The sequence below is a fragment of the Pogona vitticeps genome, chromosome 1 (assembly GCF_051106095.1).
Source record: "Pogona vitticeps strain Pit_001003342236 chromosome 1, PviZW2.1, whole genome shotgun sequence".
Classification (NCBI taxonomy): Eukaryota; Metazoa; Chordata; class Lepidosauria; order Squamata; family Agamidae; genus Pogona; species Pogona vitticeps.
In genome coordinates this window covers 351452897-351473576 of record NC_135783.1, presented here as the reverse complement: position 1 = coordinate 351473576, position 20680 = coordinate 351452897, and positions in this window count along the sequence as shown.

Below are 20680 nucleotides of genomic sequence, written 5' to 3'. Positions count from 1 at the left end.
TTGGGGGTATCTACTGGGAATCCAATGTGACATTTACAAGAAGCTGATTTATGGAACATTAGTTAGAAGATGAGACTTTATCCTGGAGGCAGGCTACGCTTTCTGCGAACTATACATACCAGGATAAATATGATTAAAATCATTTTACATGGGAGCATCGAATTTTCCCGTACTTCCTACAGATCCCTTATTCAAAAAATTCTTGTTAACCTTCCCTCCCACTAAAGTAAGATAATTTCCCCCATATAGACTCATGTGCACATGCACGAGTGAACCACTCTGCTCTCCATCTTTCAAAGAGGCGGCCATGTTGATCTGTTTCAGGATAAGAACAAAAGAGGAGTTTAGCTTGTAAAGAGGGGTTTAGATTATAAACTCCTTTCTCAGATGACTAGATTACAAAAATCAAGCGTCATGTACATTACCACTGCCTTATTTATTTATTGAAAATATTTTACCCCACTTTTCCCCTTGAAAAAAGACCCGGTATGGCTGGCATAATTAAGAACACAACATTAAAAGCTGAAAACAACAAAATATTCAAATATTAAAGAGGTATTAATTACATTATATTAAAAATGTTAGATAAAAGCATTACAAAAACCAGATTTAGAAGCAACAAAATATAAATCATCTGCTTACGGTCTCCTGGAGAGTCAACCACTAAGGAAAAGTCTGCCTGAAGCCTTCCCACACTTGCTTAAGGCTAACCTTTGCCCACTTTTTATGAAAGTATGGTTCTTATTACCTTCTGCTTCCTCCAAGAGCGAGGTTAGTGCCTGGTTTGAAAAAATTACTCAAGCCAACGCAATCTACTTATGCAGATAATATTTCCATTTTTGACAGTGGCCTTCCTCCTGAATGCAGAGGAAAATATGTTGTGAAAAATCAAGATTATAGGAAAAAATAGCCTCTTTTAGGCATGTCTCCTGCCCCCCCCCAAAAAAGTATAAATCAAAGGATATATGCACTTTGTCCTTCATGTCAAGGACAGCACTGTGCTCCCACAGGAGTATAAAGAAGATGATTAAGCTTTTTCCTTCATTGCTATTTTAAAATTGGTCTAGAATTTCAAAAGTCCCTGAATAGATTAGTAGAACACAACTGCTTATGCTCCTTCATGGTTCGTGCGTAGAAATTTATGAATGGGCCTTTGTGAACGATCCATTCTCAATGAATACTTTTTACTATTTCTTCCATATTAATCGGTTCCTTCCTTTCCTGTTGCAGTGTTTTATTCATAAACATACCTATTTTTATTCATAGCTGATCTATTTAAGAAGAGTAGCAAGAAGGATACAGTATTTGCTTTTTTAAAAAAATCCAGTTCAGATAGTATACTGTACGCCTTCTGGTTATTATTATTTTTAATTATTTAATCGTTTTTTAAAAAATAAAATCGCTTCTATCTTTAAAAAACGATCAAGGTCATACATATGATCACTAGCCGTTTTGGCGGGCAGTGTTTTCACTGAGATGTTTGAAACTGAGGTGCGACACATTATACAACGGATGCAAATCAACAGCAGTCTAGCCAGCAGTTCCCAATCTTAGGTCCCCAGATGTTCTTGGACTGTAACTCCCAGAAGCCCTTCACCACCAGTTGCGCCAACAAGGATATCTGGGAATTGTAGTCCAAAAACACCTGGGGACTCAAGATTGGGAACCACTGGAGTTTTCAGCTGCCGTTCTAGGCATGTATTAGAAACTCTCTTATGTGGCAGTTATGTCATACAGGTAGAACCATATTAACCATATTTACTGAGATCAGAGGTGGCCACGGTGGAGCTTATAGCCTGGATGGGACCCCCAGGGGTCAAGCCCTTCTCCCACCTTCAACCCTGAAGGGGATGTGTGGTCATACCCAGTTTTTTGAAAATATTTCTCACAATTTCTGGGGCTGCTGTGACCCATTGTTAACCCACCAAAGTTGCCAGCCCCTGACTCGAATGGACATCACACATTATTGTTCCCAACAGGGAAAAAGGTTTCCTAGTTGAGAGATCTGTTTTAATCCGACTAAGTCATGTTCTTGTCTAGATGTGAATCCTGAATATGCCATATAATTTTCTTTTTATTCAGGCTAGAAGGCACATTTTCTGAGATGGCCGAAGCTGTTTTGAAAGCAGGATCAAATGCATTTTAATCCAAACTGTATATGCCATTGACCATTAGAGGCTTGTGATTCCCTTCAGCAAAGTAAGTGCAAATCAGGTCTTTCAAAATAAGAGGACAACTTTAAAACACTGGAGTGCAGCAGCATTATCAGTACTAAACGTGTAAAGGTAATGTCTGGAGAAAATGATCCTGTTTGTTTTCACTGGTAGAAATAAAACAGGCTTCCTTATTTAAACATGGAAAATCAAAGAAAAATCATGGAAAAATTAAAGTATTTTCCTTGTATAAGATGCCCCTATGTATAAGATGCCCCCCACTTTTCTAATCCAAAATTAAGAAATCTAAGTGGGGCTTAGCAAGTGTAGGGGGAAAGGGATAAAAGAGCTGCAGAATCGCTTTGATCCCTGCTTTCCCCTCCACTTGTTCTCTCCTCAGCTTACTTCCGTGTATAAGATGACCCTCAATTTTTAATCTAAAGATTTTAGACAAAAGTATAATCTTATACAGTACATGGAAAAATACGGTACTTTTTTTTTTACCATGCTGGCTGTGGGATTCTGGGAGTTAAGCGACCCAAGAAACGTCATTCCCTGGTCAAGAGACAACATTACAATTTACTCCAATATTTATGTTTTGTAAGTGTAACATTCGTTGGTGTGCATCTATTTCTACAACAGTAAGTGGTACCAACTGTTTCTTGATCCCACTTTGTTACCTCGTTACAGAAAGCAGTTCATCAGTCGGAAGTTGTATTGATAAAAATAATGGCCTCTCTACCCCTTCAGTTTTTCTGTATTGCAGTAAGCCACAGCCCCATGCTGCGTGAGTCCCCTGTGATCAGAAGAGCCACTTTATTTATTTATTTATTTATTTATTTATTTATTTATTTATTTATTTATTTATTTATTTATTTATTTATTTATTTATTTAATATCCTGCCTATCTGGTCGATATGACCACTCTAGGCGGCTGCCAAAATGCCAAACCACAAAATGGTAAGACTACTTGGTATTTATATAAGCAAAATGTATTGGGCAGTGCTGGGGGAAAGGATACTGGTGAAGAAGAGCTTCTTCAGAGAAACACGGTTAGGTAAAAATAGAAAACCTATGTTTAGTTCTTCAGAAAAAGAGCACCAGACTTGTTTATGAGTTGACCTCTATTGTATCCAAATCTGCTCACTTAGAAATCTACCTTTCTCTATCTAGAAGCAGGAAGTAATCTCAGAGGATGAAAGAAGGAAGAAACTCAGTCTACATGTAGATCTGGGAAAGGCAAGGAGGAGAAGGTTGTTGGTCTGCCTACCTTTATGCACTGCTTACAGTTCTGATCACTTGCTAGATGCATCGAGTCTCTCTTTCAACAATAATAGGGTGTGTTGGTGGCATTGCAGTGCTTTGAAGACTAATTTTATTTCCATGTGAGTTTTCATGAATTAAAATCCACTTTCTCAGACACATGTGGACGAGGGACCGTAAGCAGCAAGAGCTTGTCCTGAAATTTAAAATATTAGTCGTTAAGGGGTACAAATATTTATGCTTCTACACATGCAGAAACCGTATGAAATTACTTTCTTCTTATAAACCTTCCCAAGCTTTGGCCCTATCTCTTTGTTATATTTTGGCCTCCAAAACAGCAGCCAGTTCCCTGGCTGAACTAACTGGACCACGCCAGTTCTGGAGCAGGAAATACAAGGCATTTTATCCAAACAAGGAAACCTGGGCTGGGAGCCAGAGATTCTTATTCACATAAAAGGACTTTCCAAAAACATGAAACACCACCCCCAGGAGCGCTGTAGGAGACAGTTTCCTTGGAAGCAAGTTTGCATGCGAAGAAAGAACCGAAGAGCTGTGTGCAACCCAGAGAAAAGAAGCGAAGAGAACTGGCAGTGAGATCTGGCAAAATAAGGCTGCCAGGGCTTAACCTGGCAAGTCCGGCTGGACAGGGCTGCAGCAAGAAAACAAAACCTGTTTCTGTGGCCAAGGAGAATTTGCATCCCCTACTAAGGTCATTGCTAGAGCTGGAAAACAGACCACTAATGCATTTGGAAGGACGTTGAGCTGGCTGGATAGATCAGTAGTTTAGGTACAGTATGTGGCTGCAGAGCCAGAGGTTGGGGGTTCGATTCCCCACTTGTGCCTCCTGGGAGAAGAGGCAGCCTGTGTAGCCTTGGGCTAGCTGGACAGTCCCAAGGGTGCCCCCTAAAGGAAGGGAAGGGTAAAGCACCTCTAAGTTTTTTCTAGCTGGACAACCCTAAAAAAGAGTTGCCGTAAGTCAGAATTGGCTTGATAGCACATGATTATATTTTTATTCATGGTGTCTTCAGGGGAGCAGGAGAGTCAGGGATATGTGCCTCCCTAAAAGCGCCAGAGAGGGTGAAAACGGTCCCCAGGGTGTTGCAATGTTGCTACCTTTGCTTCACAACAAGTGGGGAAATGACAGAAGCATCTCGGTGCTCATGGCAGTTGGACCGACACCCTCTTGAGGCAGCCTGAGCTGTACCATGCAGGGTACCAGAAATTCCTCTTTTATCACAAAAGGCATCCCCTTCTTGTGTCATCTGTTTAAACCCTAAGCTGATTTTGAGAGAACGAGCCTGATGGAGATAAATCGGGGGCTCGGAGGATCCACCCACACTTAGCAGTACCTGGGCAGCTGACTCAGGAGGCACACCGGTTCCTGGGTCCCATTCCTCCCCACCCAGGTGAGATGTATTATAATAATTCTGTCTGGATTATTAAAAGCATTTTTGCACCAGTTTCTGTAAAGTTGCGCATGCCATTTTATGCTCTCTCTCTTTTTTTCTTTTTTCTTTTTGCAGCAATGCATATCCGCTTTTGAGTCGATGCATAGATAGACCAACCCACCTGCAACTCGATTTCCAAGGGCAGAGTTTTCCCCCCAGGCACCTAAGAAGAGCTGTGCAGGATCCATCCAACAGCCCTTCTAGTCTGGCATTACCATTTTGACAATGGCAAGCCAGCTGTCCGGGGGGAAAGAAGGAGGAATGAGCCATAGATGCTGTAATGCCTTCCTAGGGCTGGTCTCTAGGAACGGATGTACCCGAAGCATACTCCCTCTGCTAATGGAGATAATAACACCTATTGTTTGAGACTCAGGTTTCTGGGGAAACCTCCTCTTCCTGGCAACAGATTCTGTCTCTTTAAGGATACACCCCTTCGTAGAAACAGCTCCCAAGTGCCTCTTTCAGCTCTCACCTCCTCCTGCTTTGCTTTCTCTGATTCTGCCAACCTCCCTGCTTCTCTCGCTGCCTTCTGATCTCTGTCCTTGTTTGGACTCTCTTTAGTGCCTTCAAGGATCTGACAATCTGCTGTGTAAGGGCATATTAAAAATCCGTGGCTCAAGCCAAACACCTTCACACACGCCCCTCTCCTACATCTAGTTCAATGTCTTCAAGATGCGGCCATAGCCACTGTTCTTTCCTCGTACAAATCCGATGGGTGCACAGAGGAGCTTGCTGTCAACAAACGTTGGTTGTGACCACAGCTGGGCTGTTTACTTCACGCCTTAGCATGACCTCAGCAGAGGGACTGTAGCTTAGCCAGGGAGCACGTATTTTGTATGCAGAAGGCCACAGGATCAGCCTCCCTAGCATCTCCCTTTGAGATATATATATAGCAACATCCAAGGGCTACCATATGGTTTTGTTGGGTCGTGCATAGCCTATGGCTTCATTTTGCCCACCTCAGCAAATGGATTAAGAGGGTGAGCCTAACTGTGTACACACAATCCCAAGCACAGTTTGAAATACAGGTTTCCAAAAGCTGTGTTCTCGTATTGCCTTAAATTCATGAACAGCCTTTTAAAATTGGTGATGTCGTCTGAGAAGCTGCAACAGGTCCGGAATGCGCTGCACGGTTGAAGCAGAGATATGAACCCAGTCTCCTTGGCCCACAAGGAGCAGCTCTCCATCTGCAGACAAAACAGACACAACGTTGGATATTGATTGAGACGATGAGAAATATATACATGCCAGCCAGTAAGGAAACTCCCTGACATGTGATATCAATACAGGATTAAAAGATAACAATTACCTATAAAACAACCAAACACTTAAGAAGCCAAGACAAAAATCAATTTAGAAAGGTTCATAGTCAACAACAAATAACGTAACAAGATTTTAAATCCGTGGTGGTGGGGGATGGGAAGCCCTACTGAACTACAACTCCCATCATCCCTCACTAATGGCTGGGGTTTATGGGAGGTGTAGACCAACAACATCTGGAGAACCAAATGTCTCTCCACCAACACCTTAGGCTTAGAAGATTGTCAGAGGAAACCTAAGAAGCTGTGGCTGCTTCTTCACAGATAAAATGAGTATTGCACTGTGGCATCTCAGGGGTATACATCTTGTATATACTTACCTTGGAGTAAAGCCCATTGTATTCAGTGAAAGTTCTTGCTGAGTTAGCATGCATGGGATTCCCCAGTGGGGAATTGAACTCCCAACCTCTCGCTCTGCAGCCAGAGACCTCATTCTGAGATGACTGTTACAAAGGCTCAAATGAGGTTCCACCACTGAAAAGCCCCTTTTAGTAGCCCTTTGTCTCCCTTGTTCAAGTGAAATTTGATGTCTGTCAACATGTGAATTCTGATAATGCAAGAAATAATTTGTGGCTCTCAGAAAACAGGTTTAAAAGCACAACACAGCCCATACCCCACAAGCAACAGAATGAAGAAAGATCCTGGAGGCTTTCCTTGTTCTGACACTCATCTGCTTAAGCACTCTAATCTGAAAAGCAAGCTGGTACATCACAAAGAATAAGGTATTCCTTAAGCACTAACAGCATCTGATTATCACAACAGGAGCTGTCCACACCTCCTATAGTTTGCCAAAAAAAAAACTTGCTTTGTTTTGCGGTTGGTCCTTGGAAGGTAAGCATGGTCTTCATTCGTAAATTGATTTCTCAGACATGAAGGTCTGCTGGAACCAAGTCTTGAAATCACATTTTAAATCAGATCAGTTCATAAAATCATAGAATTGAGTTGGAAGGGGCCTATAAGGCCATTGAGTCCAACCCCCTATTCAATGCAGGAGTCCAAGTCAAAGCAGATTTGAGAGATGGTTGGCCAACTTTCTTTTTAAAGGTCTCCAGCATTGGAGCGCTCCCCACCTCCTGAGGTCATCGGTTCCATCATCGTACTGCTCTAACAGTTAAGAAGTTTTTCCTGATATTCAGGACAAATCTGACTTCCTGTAACTTGAGCCCATTATAATGTTATCTATTATCAGTTTAAAAACACTTGCTTACACAGCTGTCTCCGTTACTTTGGGTGTAAGCTTCCCAGAGTAATTCCTAGTACTAATTGGGTAGTATGCAAATTTATGAAAGACAAAAATACATACAAGCATACATACTTTTGTAATTATGCTGTCAACTGTTCTGGACTGCTGCCTTGTACATGGTTGTGGCTTATGTATTTTAAAGTACAGTATTCATTTAAAAATTATTTTTATCTAAAACCATTCGAGATTTTACTTTGTCAAAGCACTGTGCAAAATTCTGTATACGTATAAAAATTCACCACCTATAGTGTAATGTGTTGGAAAAAATGATGAACATATAACTTCCTCTTTGGAGCTTCACAGCAGGAATCCGGAGTGGCTGATGTCCGTATTCGAGGGTCAGTCTTTGACCAACGTGCCTAATGTCCATGCAGAATAGCTAGCCCTGGGATCCGGGGTGTGGAGTGTGGTGTGCCTCTTTAAATAGGTCGCCCTTCTTTTTAGCCCCAAGAGGTCATCTTGGTAGGAGGCCTTCATCCATGACCTTATGGTAGACTAGCATGCTCTTCAATAATTAAAAATGGGAGGGGGGGATTACTCTGTTTTGAGGGTGGAGGACGGGGGGTGATGTAGGAGGAAGGCTGGAGGAAGCTTTTAGACCGTTCTTGGGCCGGGTTTATTGATGACCTGGCGATCAATCCTAAGTTCTTTCCTGGATGAAATGCTAATGGGAGGCGAATGTTTTTTAGTTAAGCTGGTCGGACTCTTAGAAATAAAACTCGGAGACGTGATCTCCTACATAGAGAGAAACAAACCATTCCTGTAACCATTTTGAACAGACTGAATGTGCCAAACAAGACTCAGAATACTTTTCTTGCTGCTGGCTATATTTTTTTAAAAGATTTTCCCCCTCAGATCTCCCCCATCTTTCTTGTGTGTGTGTGTTTTAACAAGGGATAACATAACCCTGTCCTATTATTTATTCATGAATCGCAGCTATTAAGGCCATAAATCAAATTATCAGTTTCCTGTCTTGCTCCAATTTTAATCATTTTTATCGCTGGCGTAATAGAAAGACAGCTTCCTTCCTATGAAATGGGAGACCTTTCATGACCTATTTATTAGGGACCTGCATTTCCTTCCCATTTTTAAGTCTATCCTGGTCGTTTTCTCGGTCAATTCTAGCTGTAATAAAAATCCAATAAGGAACTTGAACATTGATTCAATGGAGTAAAATTATCCATGAAACCAGTGGGCTTTTTCACCTTTCAAATATATAACGTTAATAAGTGGTGTCTGCTCCAGTCAAGGTTTTCTTTAGTACGTTGGAAAAGAACTGAGTAGAAACACTGCCTACCAGCCTAGCAGGTACAATAACAAATTGATATAGTTAAATTTATAAAATACACTCAGGATTTATTTCCTGGAGACCTCTTCAAGTTTCTGCCCTCCAGACATCTTGGATTATAACTCCCATAGTCCCCACAGCACTGACCATACCGGCTCTGGATGATGGTACTTGTAGTCAGGAGTGTGCCAGCTTGGAAATGCACATGTACAGCCAGCGTGTAACTGTTTTACAGCTAGCTATTTATTGTGTTTTAAGGGGGAGAAAACACTCTTCATTCAAGGAATTAATCTAGTGCTTATCGCCAGCTAGAGCAAGCCAACTGAATGGATATGATTTGTAAAACCAACCATTATAGAAGATCCATTGATTTAATGGGTGCAAAAGCTATACAGTTAAAAAAGCTAACAGGAGAAAAAAAATTGATTCATTTGAAATGTGGTGCTTGGTGGAGAGTTTTTCGGGACTGCCAGAAACACAAACAAGTAGGTCCTAGATCAAATCAAGCCTGAACTACATCTCTGGAGGGGAAAAAATGTTGAACCTGAGACCGTCCTACTTTAAGCACCTCCTGAGTGGACAGGATTCTCTGGAAAAAACAATATGGCTGGCAAAGGCGGAAAGCAGCAGGAAAAGAGGAAGACCGCATACAAGATGGACTGGTTTTCTAAAGGAAGCCACAGCACAGGGCTTGGAGCTGTTGCCTCTTAGTTCTCTAACTTTCACCATTCTAACATGCTAGACTTCATCCCCCTCCAAATTTTGGTGCCCTGGCACAAAGCCTGGGTTATCTTGCCTTAGTAACGGCCCACTGACTGGTCGCCCCACCGTTTTCACAACGCCATGCTGATCCGCAGCAGGGCCCTCCAGCCATAATCTAGCCTGCAGACTGTTCCGTGACATGGTCTGCGTACTGAGCAGTGATCGGACGGACGTCTCCTGGCTTCCCAACGTCAGAATTACCTTTTTGGTGCCGAGCCAGCTTCCATCCCGTCCACCGCTAGGATGCGCTGTCAATTCATTTCTGACGGATGATGACTTTATGAATTTGTGACCTCCGAAAAGTGCTGCCATTAACAGCCCCTCTCGGGTCTTGCAAACCCAAGACTTTGATGTCTTTTATTGGGTCATCCATCTAGCCCAGCATTTGTCAGAGAAATCTCGTTATTACGAAGCAGCCTTTCGGGAGCTACACTTCAAGGCTTCCATAGGTTGAGTAGAAACTGGCAGGGTAGCAAATTTACAAGGGTAATATAAATGAGATAACTGAGGCTGTCATACATTGGGGACATCGTGAGAAGACAAGACTAACTGGAAAAGGCGGCCGTGCAGCAGGAAAAGAAGCAGGGCAAAATATGAGATAGACTGACTCTCTAAAAGAAGCCACAGTCTTGAGTTTGCAAGAGCTGAGCAGAGGTGTTCATGACAGGAGACATTTAGGAGATCACTTTATTCATGGGATTACATAGGTTGGAGGTGGCTTGACATCACGTAAGAACCATGCGACTCGCTTCATCTTTTCCTCCCATGGATTTCAGCAGGAAGCTCCTTTGAAGTGACATTTGGGCAGCTTCCGTTGTGTGGTCTGGGATCCCAAGGGCCGAATTAAATCCTGTTCTTCATCATCATCATCGAACTCCCAACCTCTGGCTCTGCAGCCAGAGGTCAAAACCACTGAGCTATCCAGCGGTTCTTGATCTATATAATACTGCAAATTATTGGCCACTCCGGTTACCTGTAAAAACCTCTAGTCTCTTTCCATTTCTAATTTTCCATTCTTTTGGTAAATTCTGTACCCAGAAGAGGGCGGTGATATTGAAAATGGATGTTTAGCTATCTTCTGCCCCATGAGGATCTTGCAGACGTGGTCATGAAAGAGGGGATTCAACAGGAAAGAGGCAGGCAAAAATCAAACAAGCCGTTTGATGGTTAATTGAGACCCAGGAAGGACTGGAAAATTGATGGACCTCTGTGAATTGTACAGAGCCAGCTGGGACTTGGGAGATCTGAGTTCAAATCCCCCGTAGACCATAGAAACTCGTTAGGGAGCGACAGTGGTAAAACCACCCTTTAAATATCTCACATACTGTACCTTGAAAACCTGATTACAGTCAGCATAGGTCAGAAGGCAGCTGGCCCCATGTAATAGTCATGACAACAATACCCTATCTTCTCCACTCTGTTCCTTTCCCCATCCTTACCTGTTACTCTTATCTGGAAAGACAGATCCTGAATCTGAGGCTCCAGTACTTTGGCCATCTCATGAGAAGAGAAGACTCCCTGGAAAAGACTCTGATGTTGGGAAAGAGTGAAGGCAAGAGGAGAAGGAGACGAGAGAGGACAAGATGGATGGACAGGGTCATCGAAGCGACCAACATGAATTGGACCCAACTCCGGGAGGCAGAGGAAGACAGGAGGGCCTGGCGTGCTCTGGTCCATGGGGTCATGAAGAGTCGAACATGACTTAACGACTAAACAACAACATGGTTGTGTTCAAGTCAATTTCTATCATAATAGGCGTCACGTTCTTCTAAGGTAGCTGTTAAGAGATACTTAACAGGCTTTTGAATAGATGCTTTTGAATTGTGGTGCTGGAGGAGGCTCTTGAGAGTCCCCTGGACTGCAAGGAGATCAAACCTCTCCATTCTGAAGGAAATCAACCCTGAGTGTTCACCGGAACGACAGATCCTGAATCTGAGGCTCCATTACTTTGGCCATCTCATGAGAAGAGAAGACACCTTGGAAAAGACCCTAATGTTGGGAAAGTGTGAAGGCAAGAGGAGAAGGGGACGACAGAGGACGAGATGGCTGGAGAGTGTCATCGAAGCGACCAACATGACTTTGACCCAACTCCGGGAGGCAGTGGAAGACAGGAGGGCCTGGCGTGCTCTGGTCTGTGGGGTCATGAAGAGTCAGATGTGACTTAAGGACTAAACAACAACAAGCTGCTATGTGGTTTTCTTGTTTCTTCTCTCAAATCCTACTGCTTAACACAGAAAGTCACACTAGTTGCATAAAGTAACCTAAAGTATCTTCACAGGAACTGCAGTACAGGCAAACCGCAACAGGATTTCAGCCATTGTGTGTCTTCATAGAGTTAGCCGAGATTGTGAATGTTGTTGAAAGTAAGTGAACACAGCTCAGAGGACCCTTGAAGAATTGCATGGGGAAGAAGAGAGAAAGGGCTTCTCCTTAGGTTTCCTAGACTATCTTCGATCTGCTCTGATCTTGGATTGCTGTCCTTTCGCATGGCAGATGCCGGGTCCTTTTTTTCCTCACCCCTTTCTCTTGTCCTTGCGAGGAGGAGCCATCTTTGTATAGAGCCCAACGGCGCAGTGGTTAAACTGCAGCGCTGCAGACAAGACTCTGCTCGTGGCCTGAGTTGGATTTGAACGGACTCAGGTAGTCAGCTCAAGGTTGACTCCACTTTCCATCCTCCTGAATTCAGTCAATTAAATATGTAAATAAAAAAGGTAAAGGTTCCCCTTGACAATTTTTGTCCAGTTGTGTTCGACCCTAGGGGGCGGTGCTCATCCCCGTTTCCAAGCCATAGAGCCAGCGTTTGTCCAAAGACAATCTTCTGTGGTCACATGGCCAGTGTGACTTAGATACGGAACGCTGTTACCTTCCCACCGAGGTGGTCCCTATTTATCTATTCGCATTTGCATGCTTTCGAACCGCTAGGTTGGCGGGAGCTGGGAGAAGCAATGGGAGCTCGCTCCGTCACGTGGATTCGATCTTACGACTGCTTGGTCTTCTGACCCTGCAAGCACAGGCTTCTGCGGTTTAGCCCGCAGCGCCACCACGTCCCTTGAAAAAATATGTAAATATGTAGCCTGTATTGCAAAGCATCCAGAGATAGCTATAAGCACTATGGGACAATATATAAACAGCAGACTTCGCTTTGTTTTTTTTTTCCAAAGAGTAAGGGGCCAGACAGGGTTCCTCATGAGGCAGCTTACGATTCTTGTTTTCTTCACTTTTCACATCCATGCGTAGTAACGGAATCCCATAGCAAGGATGAATGATCTTGGCATGGTCACCAGTGAAACATTCTTACAAATAAGGATCTTTTCTAGCTCCTTCGTTGTTGCCCTTCCAAGTTTCCGCCTTCTTCTTCTTTCGTGGCTCCAGTCTCCATTTACATGGATGATCGAAAGGCGGCCTTCTTGTTTTGTTTTGTATACATGCAATGTCTGATAGCGCTACCCAGAAGCATGGTTGGCTGACTAAGAAAAACAACTTTTGAGTTTGATGTTTCTCAGCATCTGAAGAGGTGGGGATGGGGTGTGTGTGGATCATTCCAGGGCTATTTTGGAACAGCAGGAAGGCCCTAAGGTGGGCCAAAATATCCCACCAAAGCGAAAAAGAGATAAATCTTCCCCTTAATCCAAGGAAAGACTGAGAAGTGACACCAGACTCAAGATAAGAGGGATTGTGTGCTCTAATCCGAACAGCTGTAGGAAGTAATCCAACTTTTTGGGTGTGTGTAGAGGATGACAAACCTTGACAGCATCTTAAGAAGCAGAGACATCACCTTGCCAACAAAAGTATGCATAGTAAAAGCTATGGTTTTTCCAGTAGTGATGTATGGAAGTGAGAGCTGGGCCATAAATAAAGCTGACCGCCGAAGAATTGATGCTTTTGAATTGTGGTGCTAGAGGAGGTTCTTGAGAGTCCCCTGGACTGCAAGGAGAAGAAACCTATCCACTTTGAGGGAAATCAACCCTGGGTGCTCACTGGAAGGACAGATCCTAGATCCTGAAGCTGAGGCTCCAATACTTTGGCCATCTCATGAGAAGAGAGGACTCCCTGGAAAAGACCTTAATGTTGGGAAAGTGTGAAGGCAAGAGGAGAAGGGGACGACAGAGGACGAGATGGTTCGACAGTGTCACCGAAGCGACCAACATGAATTTGACCCAACTCTGGGAGGCAGTGGAAGACAGGAGGGCCTGGCGTGCTCTGGGCCATGGGGTCACGAAGAGTCGGACACGACTAAATATCTAAGCAACAACAACAACAAAGGATGACATCTCTTGGATTCATCTTTATAACCCAGCACTGTCCACTCAAATGACTTTTGTATGATTATAAATCAAATTAAAGTATGCCGGTGCATATTCCGAGGCATATCACTAATGTAGGTGCACCCTCATCCAAAAACTGCAGGCGGCGCGGAGAGCTCCTGCAGTGACAATCAGACATTTCCAAAACTTAAGACATTCCCTCTTCTAATCGCAGACGATTTTATAGGGTATAATTTAGCTCTGTGGGGCAGGGGTGAGTGGGATGTGTGTTAGGTAAAGCACACAGTGGCTTATTATGGGATGGGTAAGCTATGAGTTCTCATGAATGAACGAATTCCTTGGCGTTCCGGAGCAAATTGTTCTACAACAACTCTAAACTGGGGGCTGTGCTGCCTGTGGAGTCCCATTGATTTATTTTTCTTTTTTGCTCAGCTGCATCAATTTGTTGGGGTTTAAATATCAATTAAAAGAACTGCTCTTTTTCCCACCCTGCTGTCCGTACATGTTTGCTCCCTTAATCCTGCTCCCTCCCTCGCCAAAAAAATAATGAACTGTTTAATGCCCAGGAGGCAATTTCAAATTATCTAGTGTAATGAGGGAGCTGTGGCAGGAGATTTATTACCCTCTTTTGATCTTCTGCTAATATATTCTTCTGATCAAGCCAGCAGCCCCCGTGGTGGGCGGGTTTCTTAACGCTGCTGCGTTTTCGGGGGGGGGGGTTGCTAGCAGAAACCAGAAAGTATACGGACGTTGCCAGCCCATCAGCGAAATCCAATTGCTGTTTGTCAGCTGGAAACAAAAATTGAATTAGGCCATTTCCTGGTTGTATTGCAACACATCCACACAAACACACACAACACACGCTGACTCATATGTTGCCTGAATTTCAATGGATTTGTTACATCCATTTCCAGACTGACTAAAGAACTGAAAGGCCCATAGGAACCCAGTTTCCAACCAGAGAGGGAGTCTGTTGTGGCTCATCAGGATTTACTGATTTGTTCTTGCCTCTGAGCAGTCAGGCCTTGAGCAGGAATTGCGCTCAAGAGGAGAGCGCAAAAAATGGTCTGAAGCTCAACATCAAAAAAACTAAGATCATGCCCACTGGTCCCATCACCTCCTGGCAAAGGCTGGGTCACGAAGAGTCGGACACGACTTAACGACTAAACAGCAACAAAAATGGCACTTTATGTTATAGAACAGTGTTTCCCAACCTGGGTGTGTGCGTGTCACAATGTGTTTTCTAGGGGGTTGTGAGTCCCCTTATAGGTGTTGTAGCCCTTGCTAAATAATTTATCCCTTGACCTTCTGGAGCGGGATGTTAAAGTTATTGTTTATGAGAAACAGGCCCTTTGGGGGAAAGAGAATCCTCTATTTTTTGTGAAGGGATGATTTTACCGTACTAAAAATGACTTTTTACACAAACCAGGCTGTCCCCGGTGACTTGGCTATTACCGTATTTGGCAGCATACAAGATGACTTTTTTGGCCCAAAAAACATGCCTCCAAATGGGGGGGTCGTCTTGTATGCCGGGTGCACTTCATTTGGGCCAGGAAGGAGCCAACGCTGATGCCGACGCCGTTGAGTGAGTGACACGGGTCCGCGCCGGCCAGAGAGGAAGGAAGGTGGGCAGGCAGGCGGTCGGTACGGAGGGAGGGAGGGAGGGAAGCAGAGCCGGCCATGCCTGAGCAGCCAGAGCCCACCGCCCCACACCGCTGAGCCAGCTCGCCCCCGCGCCACCAGAGAGCTGCTTCTCTTTCCCCCCTCCTACTCCTCTGCCGCCACCCGCCCACCCGCTCGCTTCCCATGAACTCTATATTTTGAGTGAAAATGTTGGGGGGGGGTCGTCTAATACGCCCAGTCGCCTTGTACACCAGCAAATACGGTATAAAAGTGGGTTGTGAGTTGGAAAAGGTTGGGAACTGCTATTCTAGAAGAAGCCCAATCTTTGTCTCAAGAAATTTACATTCTAAACTTCAGTGCTGGGTAAGCAGCAATGGCATGAGGCAGAAATAAATGGTAAAAGAGCATGCCATGATTTTAACTGCATGCATTTAGCTTTGAACAACCAATTGTCAGATGGGAAGCCTTGACCTCTGAGTGTTGAGTCTGGAGGCAGGCACTGCATCACGGCCTCTCCCAATTTGAAGAGAGCCTTGTCCAGCAGGCTGAGGCAAAGAGGCAGTCCCGAAAAAAGCAAAACCAGGGAGCTGGACAGGGGACAGATCGTATTTGTCTTCAGTGTGGAAGGGATGGTCACTCTCGAATTGGCCTCCTCAGCCACACTAGACGCTGTTCCAAGACCTCTATTCAGAGCACGTTACCATCATCTCTCACGACGGAAGGACGCCTACAACCAATTGACATGTTTTTTTTTTCTTTTCCTTCTTTTTATCTTCTTCTCGGTTCAGCCACCATGGGCCCTCCAGCAAATCAAGGAAAGCAGAAACTTGCTGGAAGCAGAATAAGACTTTTAAATGTGTGGGGGTTTCCCCCCCCAAAAAAAAGAATCAAGATTTGTCTTTACTTCATTAAGCACGCAGATGCAAGGAAGGAATCTTGCCTTTCTGATGCTGAAAAAGGGAGAGGAAACGGCTGTCACGGAAGAAGAAGGCGTTTGCATCGATCATGAAACGAGCAAAGTGACAGATAAGAATAATGATGGATACTGCGTTGGCCAGCTGTAGTAGAAATGATTTTTTTTGTGGCACCATCAGCTCCTTTACAGAGCCAAAGAAGAGATGGATGGCTTTAATTATGCAATCTGACTTCCTCAAATGTCGCCCTAGGCCAGCTGAGCACTTACTTCCACAGTCTCTTATTCCTGCAGGCAAGCAAACCTTCCTTGGCAGGTGGGGAGCCAGAGGGCAGGATCAACACTCCAGCCATCCTTGATTTTGCAAGGAAACCGCCACCGATTGCAAAAGGCCAGCGGCTGTGCCTGCTTGGGCATTTTGGCAGTTCCAAGGACAGTAACTTTTCCAGTGGACCCAGGGTGACCAAACCGCCTGATTGCCAAAGTTTCTTCTGGCCCCTTGTAAGACTGATAGAGAGGGCTGGCTTGCCTGCAGAGAGAATCTGAACGCTGTCTTTTAATTTTATTGCTGAAATGTCTCTCCAGCTCCCCAGGGGGAGACCGGCTGCTGTTCACAAAGGCTACTCTCCCGCACATTCTTTTCCTCTGTTCCTGAATGGGAAGGGAAAGGGGCGGATATTACATTTAATAACCCTGAGAATCGGAAGAATTAGGCCATTGCCCTGGAATTCACTGGATTTGCTGCTGCCGTCATAAATCTCCCCAAGGACAGAAAAGGGGGCGGGCAGAAGATTTTTCAATTATTTATATTCCATCAGCCGAGCCATATATGGAAAGCACAGTTCAGCGGCAAAAGCCAGGGTCATGGTACTCCTGTTAAAGGTCATGGAGCCGAGATAATACAATATGATGGAGATGAGCATGACAACATTGATAGCACTGGCCATAATGAACAAGTCCATTTTTTGTTAGATGCCTTAACGTTAACTATTTAGAATAATGTTGGTATACTTCTGACAGCGTTGCTATTGTTATATGCCATTGTGTTGTTTTCCGCTTATAGTGATCTAATCTCATCATCATCATCTCAGAACTGTAGAGCTAGAAGGGACCCTATGGATCATTGAATCCAGCCCCTCACAAGAAGGCAGAGTCAGGAATCGAACTCCCAACTTCTGGCTTTGCAGCCAGAAACCTAAACCCCTGAGCTAAAGGGTTTTCATAATATGTGATATAGTTTTACCATTGCTACCCCTCTGGTGAGTCTCCGTGGGGAAAACAGGGATTTGAACCCAGATCCCATCAGCCAGTCCATCCCTCTTTCCACTATACCACACTGGCTCTCTTGATAATACTTGTATTGACCTACAGTGGTGCCTCGCTTTATGATTTCCCCGCATTACGACAAATCTGCTTAATGACGATCTTTTTGTAATCACAATTGCGATCACAAAACGATGGTCTAAATGGGGGAATTTCGCTTTGCAATGATCGGTTCCCTGCTTCAGGAACCAATTCTTTGCAAAACGATGATTTTTAAACAACTGATCGGCGGTTTCAAAATGGCCGCTGGGTAAATAAAATGGCTCCCCGCTGTGTTTAGGGACAGATTCCTTGCTATACAGGCAGCAAAAATGGCCACCATATGAAGAATCTTCGCTGGACTGAATTTTAAGGTTTTCAATGCGTTTCAATGGGCTTTTAATTTTCGCTTTATGATGTTTTCGCTTAACGGCGATTTTCCTGGAACGGATTATCGCCATTAAGCGAGGCACCACTGTACTTGTTTACATTGTTCTTGCTTAATGTTTTTTGATTTGAAAATATCTTACATGAATTATAGTATACATTGTGTGGTTTATGAATTTTGATACATTATGATTGCTCTTGAGTGTCCCCTGGACTGCAAGGAGAACAAACCTATCCATTCTGAAGTAAATCAACCCTGAGTGCTCACTGGAAGGACAGATCCTGAAGCTGAGGCTCCAATACTTTGGCCATCTCATGAGAAGAGAAGACTCCCTGGAAAATACCCTGATGTTGGGAAAGTGTGAGGACAAGAGGAGAAAGGGACGACAGAGGATGAGATGGATGGACAGTGTCACCGAAGCGACCAACACGAATTTGACGCAACTCTGGGAGGTAGTGGAAGACAGGAGGGCCTGGTGTGCTCTGGTCCATGGGGTCATGAAGAGTCGGACATGACTAAATGACAAAACAACAAAAATGATTGTGATCATACTCCATTTATTTGTCTTGGTGAACCATCATGCATTGTGCAAAATTCAACTGAGGAATAAATAATACTTATAGCAAAGACTATGGGAGAGTGATCATGAGGCATATAACACATTATACTTTTATCACCTGGAAGAATAACGGGCACTAAATGAAGTAGGAAGTAAGCAGGATCCTTCCCAAACAATAAAAAAATGTGTATCTCCTACTTCCAAGGCCTATAAGATATGCACAATCTTCCTTAATATGTTATTTATTTATTTATGATCTATTGGGTTTATACTGTGTCTTTCTCCCAAAAGAAGGCACTCAAGGATGCTAACAGGGCAAAAAATCAGTTAAATGCAATTAAAATAGGAGACATAGGAATGAAAATGTACAAACCCTTCGAAAAAGTGCAGTTTAAGATCCAACCATTAAAAATACACAACACTCGGCTGGTTTTTTTTTTTACTTTTTTTTTATTATATAAATTCATCCATACTGGTTTAACATCATGTCACCAGGGTACAGCTTATAATCATTTGTAAAACAACTGCTACACACATTACACTCCTAATCTATACAACATCCTTCTAACCATTGATAGAATAAGTCCCATGTTTGATAATATATTGTATCTTCTTTTCCTTTGATTTTCAGTGTTAGTCTGTCCATTTCGGCGCAGTCCAATATCTTTTTAATCATTTCTTGATCCGTAGGCTGGTTAAAAGCCCCTTTTTCTGCAGCTTGGGTTAATCGCTAAAAATATGTTTGAATAAAAGAACCAAGGAGGAAGAGAGGGGTCATTCTTTTGTGCATGAAGTTAAGTTTATTTGGATATGCGTCTCGCACTCTCTGACAGCCAGTCCAAAACAAATGGCATTTCAGAGAGAAGGGGCCCTTTCCTCAACTCCGAAGCCAACTACACCAGAGCACAGTTTGCTATCCTCTGAAGATGCCGGCCACAGAGACTGGCAAAACGTCAGGAAGAACAACCTTCAGAACACGGCCAAAGAGCCCGAAAAACCCAGAACAACTATTAGATCCCGGCCGTGAAAGCCTTTGCGAATATATTGGACAAGTAACTATCGCAAATTGTACACTTTGCCTCCTTCTCACTGTGTCCTTCAACGAAGCATGGAAACATGCTTTTCATAGTGTTCAAGAATTTGCATTTTCTCTTTGTAGAAGCCATTTTTATAAACATGGATCACAAAAATTAGTAATATCTATAAACAGAACAAACAGGAAGGGGGCCTACCAAGAAACAGCGTCTTCCAACTGGGAGCAAAGCAAATAAACCCAAACCCACCCCGGCCCGGCTGCAGGATCCCCCGGCCGCTCACACTCTGCACAGGCTCAGAGGCAAACTTGCTAATCTGGACACCCAAACAAGGCTCCGGCACAGGCAAGGGGAAAGTGGCACCGGGCAAAGCCGAACGAGGCAGCCTCCTCTCCCCCCGAGGGTTCAAGGCTGGGGAGTGTGGGAGTTGGAGTCCCTGAAAGGGACTTTGAACACACACCATCCGGGCGCTCACCTTCCCATCGATGCGCTCGGGTGCTGCTTGCTCCTGCCTGGCTCGGTGGGGGAGGTCATTCTGCTTCTCCCCCTCCCATCCAAAATTACAACATAAAATATACAAAAGCCGGACATTTTAAAGGTTTTTATCTTTGCCTGCCGGACGGAGGACATTAGGGTAACAAGGAGGACATGTCCTCCTTTTGCTGGCCGTCGGGCAACCTGATTCAGTGGGATGCCCTGTCATGGTGGTGGAAAAGGCCAAGGCGGGTGGCCTGCCAGGACAGTGGGACCATCTCCCCCACATGGTCAACGATGGGGGGGTGGACTTGCACTCTTGTACAAGCGGGAAAGATCTTGCAGTGGCTGGCTGTGTTTTCAACCCCAAGACCAACAGGGGACATGTTGTGAACATTAGTGACTTCAGTGCATACATTTCATAATTTCATCTGGGGGAGAAGTATGTAGTCGACGAGTGTCTTAGACTAAATCTGTTCGAAACTGAGCATAGGAACGCATGAGCATCACAGAGGTTAAAGCCACGACCTTTAAGGAGGAATTACACTGGTAGCCACATCATCACTTAAGCACTGGGGGGCACTCCATCGCCCTGCTTAGTAACCTCCAGATGTGCTGGGTACAACTCTTATGCAGTCAGCATGCT